The sequence below is a fragment of the Neolamprologus multifasciatus genome, chromosome 22 (assembly GCF_963576455.1).
Source record: "Neolamprologus multifasciatus chromosome 22, fNeoMul1.2, whole genome shotgun sequence".
NCBI lineage: Eukaryota > Metazoa > Chordata > Actinopteri > Cichliformes > Cichlidae > Neolamprologus > Neolamprologus multifasciatus.
The window spans coordinates 928,693-945,498 of record NC_140459.1 but is presented as its reverse complement, the minus strand read 5'-3'; the positions used below and the strand labels follow the sequence as shown (position 1 = coordinate 945,498).

At 39.8% G+C, this 16,806-nt stretch overlaps 1 protein-coding gene across 1 annotated transcript in view; it reads left to right on the top strand.

Annotated features, from left to right (window-relative positions):
- LOC146492474 (uncharacterized) overlaps nucleotides 1-16,806 on the top strand; it is a 233,236-nt gene that overhangs the window by 86,110 nt on the left and 130,320 nt on the right. The window lies entirely within an intron of this gene.

The following is a 16,806-nucleotide window of genomic DNA, read 5'->3' as shown; positions in this document are numbered from 1 at the left end:
GCCACAACAAATGATATCTGTCAGAGTTAACCACGACTCTCTTTGACGTTCAAACACAGCCAGGTGTCTCTGTGGCCACAGTACCTAAGGGCATGATGGGAAAACTTAACTGTCATCTGACCTAGCTAATTAGTCAGATGTCATGTTGATTCAGTTTCTACAGAATGGAATTTATTCAAGCTTTTTATTTTCCATGTATTTGTGGAGACAGAATATTATTTGTCTAATTAGCTTCACTGTGGAGGTCCTGTATTTGTTAAGATTTGCATGTTATTCTGTCTGTAAACACGATAGCTGAAAGTCTGTGAAGGTTCTCAGTCATCCAGGTCATCGTAGTCTAAGGAGCTTGCAAAGAAAAGCGTCTGGACTTCTTTAAGTTGCTTGAAGACGTTTCACCTTCATCCGAGAAGCTTCTTCAGTTCTAAGGTCAAATGGTGGAGAGTCCCAGATATAAACCTAGTGGGAGTTTCCCCCCCACAGAGGGACAAAAGGACCCCTGATGATCCTCTAATCGCCTGAGCCAAGGTGTGAAAGCGGGTGTGGGTCCCAATCAGCCAGAGTTTCGGGTGAGCTCATTGTGAAACCTGGCCCCACCTTATCATGTGATTTCCTGAGGTCAGATGGCCCAGGATGAGGATGTGACCGCTTACCAATATTTTTGGCTTTGGTTTGGCTTTTGTGTTTACTGACAAACTCAATATTAATAACAAATGAAAACAAAATATTTATGAGTGTCTTTATGAAGCGTTCTGGTGTAACCACAGGAGCGTGCTTAGTTCCTCTTGTTTGTCATGAAGAAACCACAAACAAACCTTTGGTACTGAGTCTTGTCTGTCAGCGGAGCCTCGTTGGTATGCTGTCGCTTCTCCAACTCAGTACTGCTCAGCAGGTTTAGGTAGCAGAAAAGAAATGTGATGCCAAACCAGCCTGCAGGGTAATATGATACAGCTGTGTGCAGTATAACCTGTAATGATAATTAGTATGGTCAAAGAATGGTGGCTCTGGGTCATATTTTTCATGTCTTTTTGGTCTCACATTAAGATTATTTTCCAAATTCCAATTCCAATAAAAGGTGTGAGAGAAACATTACATTCAAGATGACTTATCCAAAGATTCAGTGTTTATTATCTTCTTAAAGAAAACAACAGCCTCACATTTGATTAATGGCTGCCATAAAACGGGATTTAAACCTGCTGTGTTGGTGCCTTTCTGTTTCCATCATATTTCAAATGTTAAATACGATTGAAGTCATTTTAAAGTTTAAAGTACTTTGTTTGAACTCCATATTGACAAACTGCTGTGTTAACCTTTTATCCACCAGCATGTTGGTTTGTTTGGACCCAGAAATGACACTAATGACACACTAACATCAGTGTTGCACACTTTAGATAAATTAACACTCCATGAACATCCACAGAGCTGAGTAACACTCAGCTGGGTCATAACGCAGCTTTTCTTGATACGGAAAAAATGTGTTTGCATGTGTGTATGTGTGTGTGTGTGTGTGTGTGTGCGTGTATGTGTGTAACCTAAGAGAAATCTTTGTTTGCATTCTGCCCACTTAGAGTTGCACACACCCTCTACACACCCACGCAACTAACACACACACACACGCACCCACACACACACACACACACACACACACATATAAAATTCTACCTTGAATAGCATACAATTGATGAGTATTTAGTCTCATTTATTAATACTGATCCTTTCTGTATTTCTATAGTATTATCTCTGTGTTTGTTCAAGTGAATCATTCCACAATGTCTTCTATGAGATATTTTGCAATTATTTTACTTTGTCTTCTTTTAAATGTTGTATATGTTCTTTGAGAAAAGAAACACATTGCTCTAACTTTCACTTACTGCTTTAAACATTCACACAAAACCAACGGTTTACACAAACATTCATATACATTTATCTCGATGTTTAAGAGTTAACGTTTGGAATTTGGTATTTCACTGGAATATACTTGGATAGGTACTATGAAGAGGAGGATGCTGTGATAGGGTGAAATAGAGGCACATGATCTGCTGTGGTGAGCAGCGTAAAGAAGAAGATGATGGTGAAGCAAACTGAACTGACTATTCTGTAGCATTTATTTAGTTGTGCAAGTGAATAAGTCACGAAATTTAATTATTCAATTAAATGACCCAGACTTAGTGTTTCAGCAGTGAACCAATACTGCCCCTCAGTGGAAAAATATTTCACCCTGTATACAACAATCACTATTACACCCTCCTTCTTGTCATGTAGAAGAAGCAAAGGTGTAATACAAAGCTGGAAGCACGCAGAATGGATTTCATTAATTCACTTACTAGACTGGACGTTACTGTTATGTCCCGGTCTAGGGGTACAGCACAAGGGTTTAAAGGGAAGGTGACCCCGCCCTGGTCCCAAAACCATACCCAGACACCAATTTACAATTAAGACAGTTTTATTGTTACTAAACTGAAAGCTTTAACTCTGGGTTGAACAAAGGCCAAAATAACAAACAAAACAAAAAGGGAGGTGCTATCTAAACCCTGGGTGAAACAAAAACCAAAGAAAAGACAAGCGCTACCTTTAACTCCCTAATTAAATAAACAAGAGAAAAAAGTACAGAAAATAATAAGGCCGTTCAGCCCTTCTGCTTCAGTGCCTATTTACAAATGAAACGTATCTACACACTATGTAAAAAACTTAGCAATTCTCAGAAATCTCACAGAAAGGTTTGTTACAATTAGTTTGGAGGCCCAGGATGGGTTGCTGCTGGGAGACAACTGCTGGAGATCGTTTTTAAAACAGGCACTTGATCATGGAACCAATCAGCAGCTGCCAGCTCTCCAATCAGGAAGGACCTGCAGAGACTCTTAAAGGCACAGCACACAAAATCCAGCCAATGTGACTGTCACTACCCGATCCATACTGGAAACCCGATCCGTGCCACGCATTTGCGAAAGACGTCTTCTTCCACTCGAAGCATTTTACGATAGTTACAGGTCAGAGTATCTGTTCAGATGTTAACAATAATAAGTATCTCTTAAAATGTTTGCAATTATGAAACATTTCAATGTAATTTAGACAAAAGCGAAAAAAAAGATAGTTACAGATCAGGACTCCCTGATCTGTACTGGGCATGTGCAAAGTTGGACTGTACAAATCGGGTCTACCCGATCCGTACTGGGCATGTGCAGATGTTCTCTCTAAATCGTGTTTGTGTATGCATGTTAAATTTGATTTAGTGATAGTCGAGTGTGTTTATGCTTGTCTGTGTGGAGAGGATTGTTGTAATAGTGATGATGATGTCCGCTATCACTGTCAATTGTCAGTCAACACTAAATCTGCCGGATGAATCTTCATGTGACATTGCAGTGACGTGCCCGTGAGCTCCGCCGGCAGCCAGCTGTGCCAGAGTGACCGAGCCCCAGCCCGAGAGGCCGAGGGCTCCCCACCCCCGAAGGGGCCCGAGCGAGCCCCAGGCTCCAGGCCCCGACAAGCAGCCACCAGGAGTGAGCCGGTGCGTACCTGGACGCCCATCCCCGGACACAAAGAACCACTAACGCACCGATGTCTGAGAGTGTCTGCCACTGGCAGGGGGACTGGTGGGGGGAGATAGGCCTCCATACCTTGGAGGGCCTGAGATGTTCCCAGAGAGGTGGCGGGAAACTGCACCCAGACTTTGATATGCTGCTTAGCAATGGTGGTGGCTCCCAAAACGGACCTATTGAGAATTAACAAGAAATTGAATTGATAAGTGATACTGATCATGGAATCTGAATCATTAGACACTTATCAATTCTGATCCCTCTGATCTGACAGAACAGCATTTTATTCCCTAGCAGGAAAAAAAGAGAGAAAAAAGAACAAAAAGAAAAGAGAAGTTTCCTGAGCTGCACATGTTGGGCATCTTGATAGCTATTGTGGATTACAGTTTTCTTGATCGTCTGGCTCAGTTCTCTCAGCAGAAATGCAATTGTAATCCACTGCCATGATGCAGTTCTCAAATCAGTAGAGGTGGGAATCACCATACATCCCACGATACGATATTATCACAATACTTAACGCACGATACGATATTATTGCAATTTTTTAAAATATTTTGCGATATTCAGATTCTGTACATAAAGGTAAACTTTATTAATATTCATTTTATCTAATATCAAAGTCTCACACTCAGTCTTTCTCTCATTTCAGTTTGATTGTTGACAAACTGAACGGTTTGTATTACAGTCTAGTCCAACTTAACTGAATCAACCATCTGGTACAATTATAGCTATTCTGAACTATGCAGTTTATGAAAACTATGCAGCCCCTTCAGCAACTGAAGAGTTTGAAAGTAAATTAAAACAAAATATAATTTTACATTAAATAAAAAAGTTTTAAACTTAATTAAAATAAAACATGTCTTAAATTAAAATAAGTAAACTGTCACATTTGGACAGTGAAGGAATGTCAGGATTCTTGCTCAGAAAAAGGATCAACATGCTCTGAAGTCAGAGCACAAAAACATTTTTGTAACAAAATATCAATTTCTGCTGTCCCTGTATTGATACATTATTAGCAAACAAAATATCACCATGCTACACAGTATCCATTTTCCCCCCACCCCTACAAATCAGTAGAGTATTTCCTCGCCCACATTAGACATTGTCATTGGGTTTACACACATTGCTGTTGCTATTGCACATTACATTGATATTGTTTCTACACAGACTTCACTATGAAAATGTTAGCCTGTCGATGCACTCCTCACTTGAATCTCACAACTCATCCAAACAGTTTGCACTTTTGTCAGGTACAGTTCAAAATCGCTCACTTTCCTGACTACTGTCCAGCTGTCACTGCACTGACTCTGCAACCCAGTGTTTTGTGTCTGATTACTGTTGTTCACAGTTTTGAGCTCTCTTGATGGTTTTCTGGTCATGTTAAATTTGTTGTTTTTTAGCTTCTCGTTTCAGTCACTGCGTCCTCTCTGTGTTCCATGGTTCATATTCAGTCAGTCATGTCTCCATGTCAAGTCCGTGTCGTGTGTATACGTCATGTGAATCATGACACTAGCATTGCACTAATGTTTTCAGTCAAATTACTTTAGCTGCTCTCCAAATTTCCTTTTCAAGCACATCCCAAGGATGCTCTACTGGACTGAGATCTGGTGTTTGTGGAGTCTATCAGAGTGTTTTTCAGTCTTCTGTTGTTTAATGTTGGTGAGTCGGTATTACATGTAGCCTTAGATTCCTCTTCCTGTTCCTCAGTGCGGTCTTCTGTTGCTGTAGACCATCGTCAGGGTCAGGTGTGTCATGCTTTCAGGGATGCTCTTTTACAAAGCTTGTTTGTAATGACTGGTTGTTTGAGTTCCTGCTTCCTTCTAGTGCCACATTTTAGCTGAATTCTTTCCAGAGTCAGTTGGGTTTTGAGTCAAAATCTAAATGTTTAGATGACTCAGACTTCAAAGGGTGGTGAAGTGATTGACTTTTCATTTTGACAAATGTGACAGACTGTTTGACTCTGACTGTTTTGAGAACTGAATGAAGATTGGTGAGAAGGACTTTTCTGCTGTGAGAGCTGAACCAAATTGATTGAGAAAAACTGTAATGTACTTGTGATCAAAGCAGCTTCTTTCTCAGTCCAGCACGTTGCCTGTTCCAAAGCTAAATGGGAGGCAGAGCGTTCAGTTGTCAGGCCCCTCTCCTGTGGAATCGGTTCCCAGCCTGGGTTCAGGACACAAACAGCCTCTCTACTTTTCAGATTAGACTTTAGTTTTTATTTTATGATTAGAATTACAAGCTCAAATGATGCTTAACCATGACTTATTAGGCTGCTATAGGTTCAAGTTTCCTATGACTTCTCCTCCACCCCTTCTTTTCACTCCTCATTCATTTAATTGCATACCATTTTCTTTTGTCCACCCTCTCCGGTGGTGTATGTTTTGTCCTGTTTGTTCTGTGTTTCATGGTTCATCGGTTTCCCCTCAGCCACTAAATGACATGACGGATTGCTGCCTCTCCCTGAGCCTCGGTCTGTAGGTAAAAGAGCTCTTCTTTCTCACTATCGTCAAGTACTTCTACTTGGTTGGTTGACTGGTTACTTCACAGTTTTCCGCATCTTGGACTGGTATACGAATACAATTTCAGTTCAAAACTGATTGAACTATTATTGTTTAAAAAAATCATATAGCTGTAGTGACAACAAGGCTCTAACAGTATGTAGCCTACTTCATTAACATGGGATACAGGCTGCCTATGTGAGAGGAAGGTGGTGATGTGGGTCAGAAAATGTCAAATCAGTAGGAAAACTGTCAGCGTTATACTGGCCAGTATTACGGATGAGTTGTACAAATGTAAAAAAAAAAGTTTTGTGAGTTTATTTACTTTACAAAATTTGCTAAAGTTTGCAGTAAACTTAAGTAGTGCTGTTATACAATACTGTGCTAAAGAAAAGAAAAGATATCACTTAAAATGGGTCCTACAGACACAACACTAACGTTGGGAACCTTTGTGCTTGAATGCTTCGCAAGTCAGTTTAAGTGGCTTAACACACGCACTACGCACACACAAACACACACACACACTCTCTCTCTCTCACACACACACACACACACAATTGTCAGGTAAAAGGCTAGAAACTGAAAAAAACCCACCAATGCACAAAGAAGAACTTTGAAAGATCTTCAGAAAGCAGCAGCACTGCTGCTCAGGACTAACTAAAGACTAAAGTCTGGCTGCTTGGGAGCAAAATATAAAGAAATCAGGGGTGGCTCAAGACTTTTGCACAGTACTGTATCTCTTTCTGCTATAGGGTTAGCTTCATTCTGTTTGCTTCATATTTATGATTTAATACAGATTAAAAAACTACAAGCTTGCTGATGCAACAAAGCAACGTGAGTTGAGACAATCACCAGCAAACACTTGAGACAATCACCAGCAAACACTTGAGACAATCACCAGCAAACACTTGAGAATATTTCCTTGAGCAAAGGTGTGTTATGTTGGGCATACATCATCCGATTTGCGCAACAACAGCGTCTATTTATGTCTTTATGTCTATTTATGTCTATCTATGTTTTCGCTCCTAAGCCGTCACTCATGTGACGCCAGAAGCGGCTGCACCCTTTAATGCAAACAGCGATGTGGTGTCTCTGAAACATTACTCCCTTCAGCGTAACTGAAAAAGAAAACATTTCCTCAACAGGAGTCATTTATGCACGCCTGGTGCACAAAGGACAGTTTGTCAAAATCCCCCAATGCTGAAAAGAAGGCTGTCCACTGAGCTGTCACGAGTTTCTCCTTTTCTCCTTCTCGTTCTCCACTTTTTCCATTTTTGTCTGTCTGTGTTCCAAACTTTAGGTTTTACATTGTTACAATGTGGAGATACTATTTTAAGGAGATCATAGACTTTAAATAACTTGCCTCGTATTGCATTCTGTTCCTACTCTCATTCTATTTGTTGCTGCCGTTGTTATGTTACTGAAACTTCTGGAGCTTGAACACAAAGAACACTGGCTTCACTGTCATATCAAAGTGTATTAGGGTGTATTTCTTTGGGCACACCTATAAACACAAAAATAGTTGTTCTAACTGCATGACAAATAAAACTTTCACACACTCAACCAGTTCTTTTTCACTGAATTCTAGGTCAAGGCAATTATTATGTTCATGGTTTATTTTTACAAAACACTGCTGAGTGTCATATATTGCTGTGTGAGGCAGGCAGAAATGGATCCAAAGATGCAGGACTCACAGGCAGAACTAACCTTCAATGCAGCTTTCTTGCTGAATTCCCAAGTACATAAACCAAAGAAGACATAAGACACCTAAAGTGAGATACACTAACCAGATGGAGGATGAGGGAGATCGTGGCAAGGAACACAAGGACACATATATCCACACAAGGGAATCGGAGCAGAGACAGAACACCCGGGAAACACAGCTGCACAAGTAAACAGAGAGAGCGAGGGACACACTGAAAATATAGACAACCAGAGAGACATGACTGTACATGGATGCATGACCTAAGACAACAAATATGAAACAACCAACACAAGGAACAGAATCTTTACCTCACAATATTAAATAAGCAAAAATCAAAAGTCCAAAGACAAAAAGCAGGTCACAGACTGAGGACTGTGACAGTGGGCTTCAAAAGCAGGGGTGGGGAACTCCAGGCCTCGAGGGACGGTGTCCTGCAGGTTTTAGATCTCACCTTGGGTCAACACGCCTGAATCACATGATTAGTTCGTTACCAGGCCTCTGGAGAACTTCAAGACATGTTGAGGAGGTCATTTATCTGTTTAAATCAGCTGTGTTGGATCAAGGACATCTAAAACCTGCAGGACACCGGGCCCCGAGGCCTGGAGCTCCCCACCCCTGTTCTAAAGGAAAACCCAACAATATTTGTTTAATGTTGAAATGATATCAGCCAGATAAGTTTACCCAGTTATCATGTATTTTAATAATAAACGTGATACTTTAGTAGTATAGCTTGTATTTATTTCTTTATTTGAAAAGGGGCCATGTACAACGCTCGCATTAATGCTGCCATTTGATACACAGTACCAGAGTTGGGCGGAAGCTCATTTGCATCTCCAGTCCTTTGAAGTATTTTTCACATGCTTTGTGTTGTCAGCTGCTGGACTCTGTGGGCATCAGTTGATTTATTGATTGATTTTTAAATAACCTCTCATGTGGGGCAGCATGGTCTGAATGCTTTGTTGTTCCAAACACACTTTTGATTTAATTTTATTACTCACATTTTTATCAGAGTGGCTAGCATGCCGGAGCGGGCTGGTGAAGGCCAGCTTGGCAAAAGAGGAGAAGAAGCTGGAGGAATAGGAAAAGAAATGGAACAGAAAGAGAGCGAGAGCATGAGAGTGTGTATGAACAACCCCAGCAACATTGCCAAAACACCCAGCCAGGTGGCCCACAACCAGCAAGCGCCCACATCCTGAGGGGAGCAGCAACGACCGGTGTGGAGTGGCAGAGAGGGCAATCAACCCACCTTTAATAACAGTGATGTCCAGAATTAATCTTTAATCTTTAAAAGCAACAGTCCACACACTGCAGTAGTTGCACAACCTTAATATCTGCACATCTTCTACAGAGAAAATAACAAAGTCAGTATGACAGGAGGGTCACTTCAGTGCATATTTCATTTTTTGTAATGTATTTAAAAACAGAGCTATTCGTATATATTAATTTTTATTATTGTATGATTGAATTTGTTTTTTTCATGCTCGACCTGTTAGTTCAGTAAGATTTTGCTTCAGTGCAAACAATGAAAGAACGTGTGGGAGTATTGTTTGTAGAGTATGAAAGACCGATACTCACATTTGATGATATATTGGCCAAAATTATTTATTGGTTGTTGTTTTTTTCAGTCACATGAAACATAAAGAGAAAATTTGTCAGAGGTTGTTATTTATGAGTCCTTAATAAGATCATATGATATTGCAGTTCAAGGATAACTTTGATTTAATGTCACTACTAGTCATGTATTACTGGTTCACACTCTGCCCGACTCTGCTCACAGCAAAGCGGCTGCAGTAACCCCCCCCCCCCCCCCCCCCCCTTCTACTGACTAATCTGTGACGAAGAGAACCTTGAAATATTGCTGCAGAATTTCATGGGTGGTATAATACCTGGCTTACGCAGTGAATGCAGGGTTGGTCCTGGCACAGTCTAAAGTCTGTACAGGAAAAACCCGACTGGATAATGCACGGTTTTATTAAAGTTCCTTTGGTTCAGCCTCCTATTATTCTATTAAGCCTGCAGAAACTGGTTGCTCAACATTCCTTTGAATACTTCTTTAATAAAAAGAGGAATGTTGACTCACTCACTAAATAGTGGAGAACTGACGCATTTGAATCCCCACCCTTTTATTAAAAGCACCAATAAGTCCTTATATACATAAGGTAAGACCTTAGTGGTATTTGTCTTCTATACAAATCATGCAATAAAAATTAATAAATAATTACAATAAAAAATATTTGTACAAATTTATTTTGCTAAGATTAAAAATAACCACATGAGCCTAATATCTAGCTTAAACCACATCTAGCCTGATAATAAATGGATCCTGTGTCAGAATCTATTTTTAACTTATGACTTTATTACCTGCATTTGAAGCCCTTGTCTGCAAAATATGATGAATCATATATTCAGTGTTGTTTTGTCACAAACAGGAAAAGGTTCATGTGGATCCCACTGTTACCAGATCTACCACATGCAAGCTGGAAATTAGCACCCCATGAGTTCCCCTTATTCATTTTTGCAAAAGTGCTAAACGTGAAATACACGGGGTCAAGTCCAAACTCAAGTTTCATGATATATTTTTCAGTTCATTCGCAGGACAAGAACAAGAAAAAAGTTTTGAGCATTATAAGCTTTCATCACCAAAAACTGTGAAATTCTGTCCCTTCCATAAAGCTGCTGCTAGAAAGAAAAACAGCAGTTTTATATGGTTTGGATCCAAAATGCTGCCCTTTGTCAGACAGACCAGGAACTCTTTATTGTCTTAGCAAATAGGACGCTAATAAACTAATACTGATTCATCCAGTTTGTTAGCGAGTTGTGAGTGCTCATTCAGCAGTGACAGGGTAGTTTTATTTTGAAAAGGCTGTATGCCATAAATTGAAAATGAAGCTTATGTGCAAGTTCAGTAAGGAAGATCTATGGCCTCACATTTGTCTGCTCCCAGGTGCTCCCAGCTAAATCTAAGCTTCGCATCACTTCCACTTTCCCACGCTGTCAAGCTGTTTGTGACATCACTGGTCCAGTCCTATCATCTTTCTGCCGGCCTTCCCCAGGCCGAGCAGCCTCCATGCCTCGTACTTTTAATCTCACTGTCAATCTGTCATTCTCCTTTGCAGGTACCTTTGTGAAACCACCTTCTCCCCATCACCTCCATTCAAGCCTCCATCTTCACCTCCACCACCAGCGTCTAGATTCTCGGGGTCCTCCCCTAATGCCTGTGGCCTATCCCTGGGGTTCCGTTCCACCAAGACGGCCATCGAAGTCTAACTGCCAAACACCTCTATCTAAATTCTGTACATCAATAAATCGTGTTCATGTCTTTCTAATAATCTCTCAGGTGGTAGAGTAGGTCATCTGCTATTTAGAAGGTTGGTGGTTCCATCCTTACAGTCTGCAAAGCCAAATATCCTCGGGCAAGACACTAACCCTAAATTGCTTTTCGATGCGTCCATCTCTCTGAGTGTGAATGTGTGTGAATGTCAGGTGGAAAGCACTTAGTTCGACAAAGTGCTGGTGTGATTGAGTGACTGAGCCAAGTTGTGTAAAGTGCTTTGAGTGCTCAGAGTAGAAAAATAAGAGCAGTCCAAATGCCATTGACCATTTCCTTATTGAACTGAGAATTGCACACAACAGGTTTGGCATGTACTCAATCTGTCGTGCTTCATGTTTTATCACCATTATATTTCCCAGATAAAAGTAAATACAATAAACATTTATGGAAGCTTTTATTTAGTCTAATGAAATATACTGAGTCATAGCCTTCTGTGTATCTGTGTATTAGACATGCATATTTATTTATAGCATATACATATATTTTAGATTTAAAATACATACATATATAACCATTAGGTTTTCAGAGAATTTCTGTTCTATGTGCCTAAAATCCATATTGCTTGTGATTTCTTAGTTATTCACAAGTTTAAGCTATAGGCGATGGTGATCTGGGATATTGTGTGTCTTTATGGGATATGGCAATAAGTGAGAAAAAATCTGTGTGGTTCCACATCAAATGGGACAATTACTCACTGTCCCGACAAACCTTAGCGTCTATGCATATATGTTTGCAGGTGTTGTCATCAGACTGTGAGGAAAAAATATCTAAATAAAAAATACATTTTCTGATAAGTTGAATTACTCCAAAACATAATAAATAACAAAAATATAACTAGTTCAAGGGGTTAAAGTGGACTATTAAAAGGACGAACTTCTAAACCTTGTCCTGTGTAAAAGTGCAGTGGGAAAGCAGTGAAGAAAAAAGAAAAAGACTTTGTGAGCTCCAGTAGTTTGGTTTGTTTTGCGGCCAGGCTGTGTTCAGCTGACCTGCTGCCGATCCAGCTCTGAGGTTTCGTGCTCTTTGTGGAGTTAACTGACTGCACAATACAAAACAGGGACGCCACAGGCACCTGCAGCCGTCACTGCAGTTCACAATTATAAACTGTAGCGCTCGTGTAAACTGTTTGGTGTTCTTAAAGGTCTCCATAGCAACAAATGATCATCAATAAATTTGTATTCCAAAATATTTTGTAGATATTCAGAAAATATTTGTTTTTCTCTTTCTGGGACACAATGAACTTAAACAAATATGTTTGTAAATGAGTATCAAGCAAATCTAAAAACCATCATATGTACGCTGGCTGGAGTCTTTAGTTTAGACGATTACGTGAGGATTCTGATAGTTCTGTCAACTCATATGTTTCTTTATTTCTTCTATAGCAATACGATAAAAAATTGTCATGGTCCTGGGTCATTTGACCCATCGTTTTGTGTTTTCTATTATTGTAATATATTCTGGTCGAGGTTTCTAGCTCGTTGGTTTTGGTTCGGTTCTTTCTCAGTTCTGTTTTTGCCACCCTCACCTTTTTTGTATGTTCCCTCTCCATAAATAAAGCTCCCTCACATCAGTAGTGCCTGCATCTTGGGTCCTTTAATAATTCCACATGGTTTGCCCTGCTAACCGTGACAGTATGAACTATTACTGTAATATATTCTGGTCGAGGTTTCTAGCTCGTTGGTTTTGGTTCAGTTCTTCCTCAGTTTAGTGTTAGTCATCCCTGCCTGTGTGTTCCCTCCGTGTAAGTCTGTGTTTCTTTGAATGTGTGAGTTCCTGTTTTATTTTGAAGGTCAGTGTCTCTTTGTCTCTTTGTGTATATAAGCCCTGTGTTGTCTGGTGTGTGTTGCTGGTTCATCTGTGTTCAATTCAATTCCATTTTAATTATATAGCGCCAAATCACAACAACAGTCGTCTCAAGGCACTTTATATTGTACCCCAACAATCATATGACCCCCTATGAGCAGCACTTTGGCAACAGTGGGAAGGAAAAACTCCCTTTCAACAGGAAGAAACCTCCGGCAGAACCAGGGTCAGGGAGGGGCAACTAACTGAAACTCTTCAAATAAACCATTCCTCTGCAGATGATCTGTTAGCTGTTGGACAACTACTCTTTCAAGGATGTTTGATATAAAGGAAGGTTGGAGATTGGCCTATAATTAGCTAAGACTGCTGGGTCTAGAGATGCTTTTTGAGTAAAGGTTTAACTGCAGCCAGCTTGAAGGCCTGTGGTACATAGCTGATTATTAGAGATAGTTGATCATATTTAAGATTGAAGCATTAATTAATGGCAGGACTTCTTTGAGCAGTTTTGTAGGAATGGGGTCTAAAAGACAAGTTGAGGGTTTGGAGGAAGTAATTATTGAAGTTAACTCAGAAAGATCAATTTGAGAAAAAGAGTCTAAATGGATATCAATAAGATAAGATAACCTTTATTAGTCCCACACGTGGGAAATTTGCTTTGTCACAGCAGGAAGTGGACAGTGCAAAGACATATAGCAAAAATTAGAGAACGCTGGAATACAATAAGAATAAGATACTGTACACAACCGTAAAGAATAGAATAAAATAAAATACTATATACAATAGGATAAAAATAGAATACAAATGCTATATACAACTGAGTAAAAATACAACGATGCCAAAGAAGAGTATTGCACTTAGTGTTATTGCACATGTGTGGATGTGTTTGATCAGCTGCAAAAGTCTTTGTTGTGGAGTCTGACAGCAGTGGGGAGGAAAGACCTGTGAAATCTCTCCGTCCCACACAGTCGGTGCTGCAGCCACTGAAGGAGCTGCTCAGTGCTGTCAGAGTCTCCTGCATGGGTGGGAGATGTTGTCCAACAGGGACGACAGCTTAGCCACCATTCTCCTGTCACTCACCACCTCCACTGGGTCCAGAGGGCAGAACAGAGCTGGCCCTGCGGATCAGCCTATTCAGTCTCTTCCTTACCCCGGCAGAGATGTTGCCGCCCCAGCAGACCACACCATAAAAGATGGCTGAGGCCACCACAGAGTCATAGAAGGTCTTCAGGAGTGGACCCTTCACTCCAAACGACCTGAGTCTCTGCAGCAGGTACAGCCTGCTCTGCCCCTTCCTGTAGAGGGCTTCAGAATTATGAGTCTAGTTCAGTTTGTTGTTCAGATGAACACCAAGCTACCTGTAGCTGTCTACAGCCTCAATGTCCATACCTTGGATGTTCAGTGGTTGCAGTGGAAGAAGTTTGAAGTCTACCACCAGCTCCTTGGTTTTATTTACTTTGTCATCCCCATAGGTGATGAGGCCGACTATTGCAGAGTTGTCAGAGAACTGATAACAGTGGGTGGATTATATTCTTACATTTAGTTGCAGCACTTTCAGAAAGACATCTACTGTGATAAAGTCTACTCTCCACTGCTGTGTAATCAATTATTGTAAATGTAAATGTTATCAGGAAATGATCAGACAGGAGAGGGTTTTCAGGAAACACTGTTAAATGTTCAGTTTCTATGCCATATGTTAAAACAAGATCTAGAGTGTGATTAAAGTGGTGGGTGGGTTCTTTTACATTTTGAGAGAAACCAACTGAGTCTAATAACAGATTAAATGCCATGTTGAGGCTGTCATTTTTAGCATCTAAAATCCTTCAATAATTCCACATGGTTTGCCCTGCTAACCATGACAAAAATGTAACTTCAGACAAAAAGTAAAAATTCCTGGCCCAGATTAGGTTTTGTCGCTCATTTCATTATTGGAAGTTCTACATTTATTTTTTTGTACTATTTTAGTATGAATTCTTTTGTTGTTATCAACATGGCTGTGTTTTTAGGGCTTAGGACTAAAAGCTCTGGATAGACACACTACAAACAAACTGATGCGAGGCCAGCTGATTCACCATCAACTATTCTTTCCAGCTTCAACGTTTGCGCCAACAAATATATATATACATCATATACATATTTTCTTTTTCAGTACTAGTGATGGGAATTCCGGCTCTTTTTGGAGAACCAGCTCTTTCAGCTCAGCTCACTAAAAAGGCTCTTCAGGTTGTTTTGTTGCTTTAATTAATTTATTATCAACAACAATATAAAATTATGGACAAAAGAAATTACTAATGTAACAAAAAAACTGGTTTTATTTATATGTGGCCGTAGTTACACTCTCAGTAGCACAGGAACAGAGCGGGAGGGAGAGAGAGAGAGAGAGCAAGGGACAACAACGTCACATTAGAAAGGTATAGTAATCATCCACAACTATTTTCAGTTGCAGATGATAAAGGATTCAGAAAGTTTATTCATGCAGGTCCATATGACAGAGAATATGCATCTTCTTTTTGTTTTCATATAATTTATATTTAATTGTGTTGTGGTTTGCAGTGTTTTGTGTTGTTTCATTTTAAATTCGTTTAAAAGGAAAAAGCTGAAAATTTAAATAGTTAAATTAATTACAGACACTGAATCTGCGTGTGTGTGTTTTCCCAGCAAACTACTGAATAAACAGAGAATATTTGCTCTATTGGCTTAAATCTTTCAAGTCCTAAAACTAAGTAGAACAGAAGCAAAAGTCATGCATTTGATTATAATTTTTTTCTGACATAGTTTGATTAATGTTTTTTTGTTTATTGAAGCTACTGCAGGTCAGAACGAAAACAGCTTTTAATTCCACTATTCTTGATCTCATGATACAATACAATACAACTTTATTTATAAAGCACATTTAAAACCGAAGGTACACCAAAGGGCTTTACAACAAGGTCAAAACACAAGATATAAGATAAAAGGCTATAACAGAGTACAAAAGATGATGTTACACTGCTCTCACACAGAGGCGTTGTGAATGCCTTGTTATTCTCAAATATGACTTATGCTGCTGCACAGCAGAAACTTTATATACTGTAAATTGAATAATGTCTGCTTATCTATATTTGTTCTCTAAATAGGTAATAGTACACGTTAGCTAGATCAGCTACATCACTAGCCATTATTAACTTATTATTATTAGCTTTCTGAGCCACAGTACGCTGGTATATCGGTAGCTGCCAGCCAAGGAACTGATGGACTTTTATTGTCTTACAATTATTGTCTGATGTGTGTATATTTTATATTCTGGTATATACTGTGACAACACAAATACTGCAGATGAAGGACAGAGAAGCTGAAACAGCAAAAAGAGAAAAGGAGAGACCGAAAAGAAACAGGTAACAGTGAAGGTAGTCAAAGTTAGAGACTGGAAGGAAAAATGAGGTGAGCAGATGGGGAGTTAGTGAAGTTAGGTGGAACAACATAAAATCACCTCATCAAAATGGGTGAAAAAAAAATCCCCAAATGATTTTGACATGCATTTGATGAATGTTTTGTGTGCTTTCCTGTAGCACTCTTAAAAATGTCAGTGGACATTTGATAAAGAACTTATGGATTGATATGAATGGTAGCATTTATTCCGCAGTCACCCCTGTGGCTCCTGGCTGCGGCTAAGGACGTAGAACAGCTCATCTACTAATGGGAAGCTCTGTGGTTTGATCCCCGTCTGTTCCAGTCCGCTACATGTCCTTGGGCAAGTTGCTGTCCAATGCATCCATCAAAGAATAAATGTTAGATAGAAAGCACTTGTGCAGAAGAAGTGTCTAAAAAGAGTGCTTGTATGAATGGGTGAATGAGGCAAGTTGTGTAAAGTGCTTTGCCATCTCAGATGGGTTGGATAGGATAGGCTGCCACTACACTGAAATCTATTTTTCTCCTCTCGGAACCAAGAGTAGAATCTGCAGA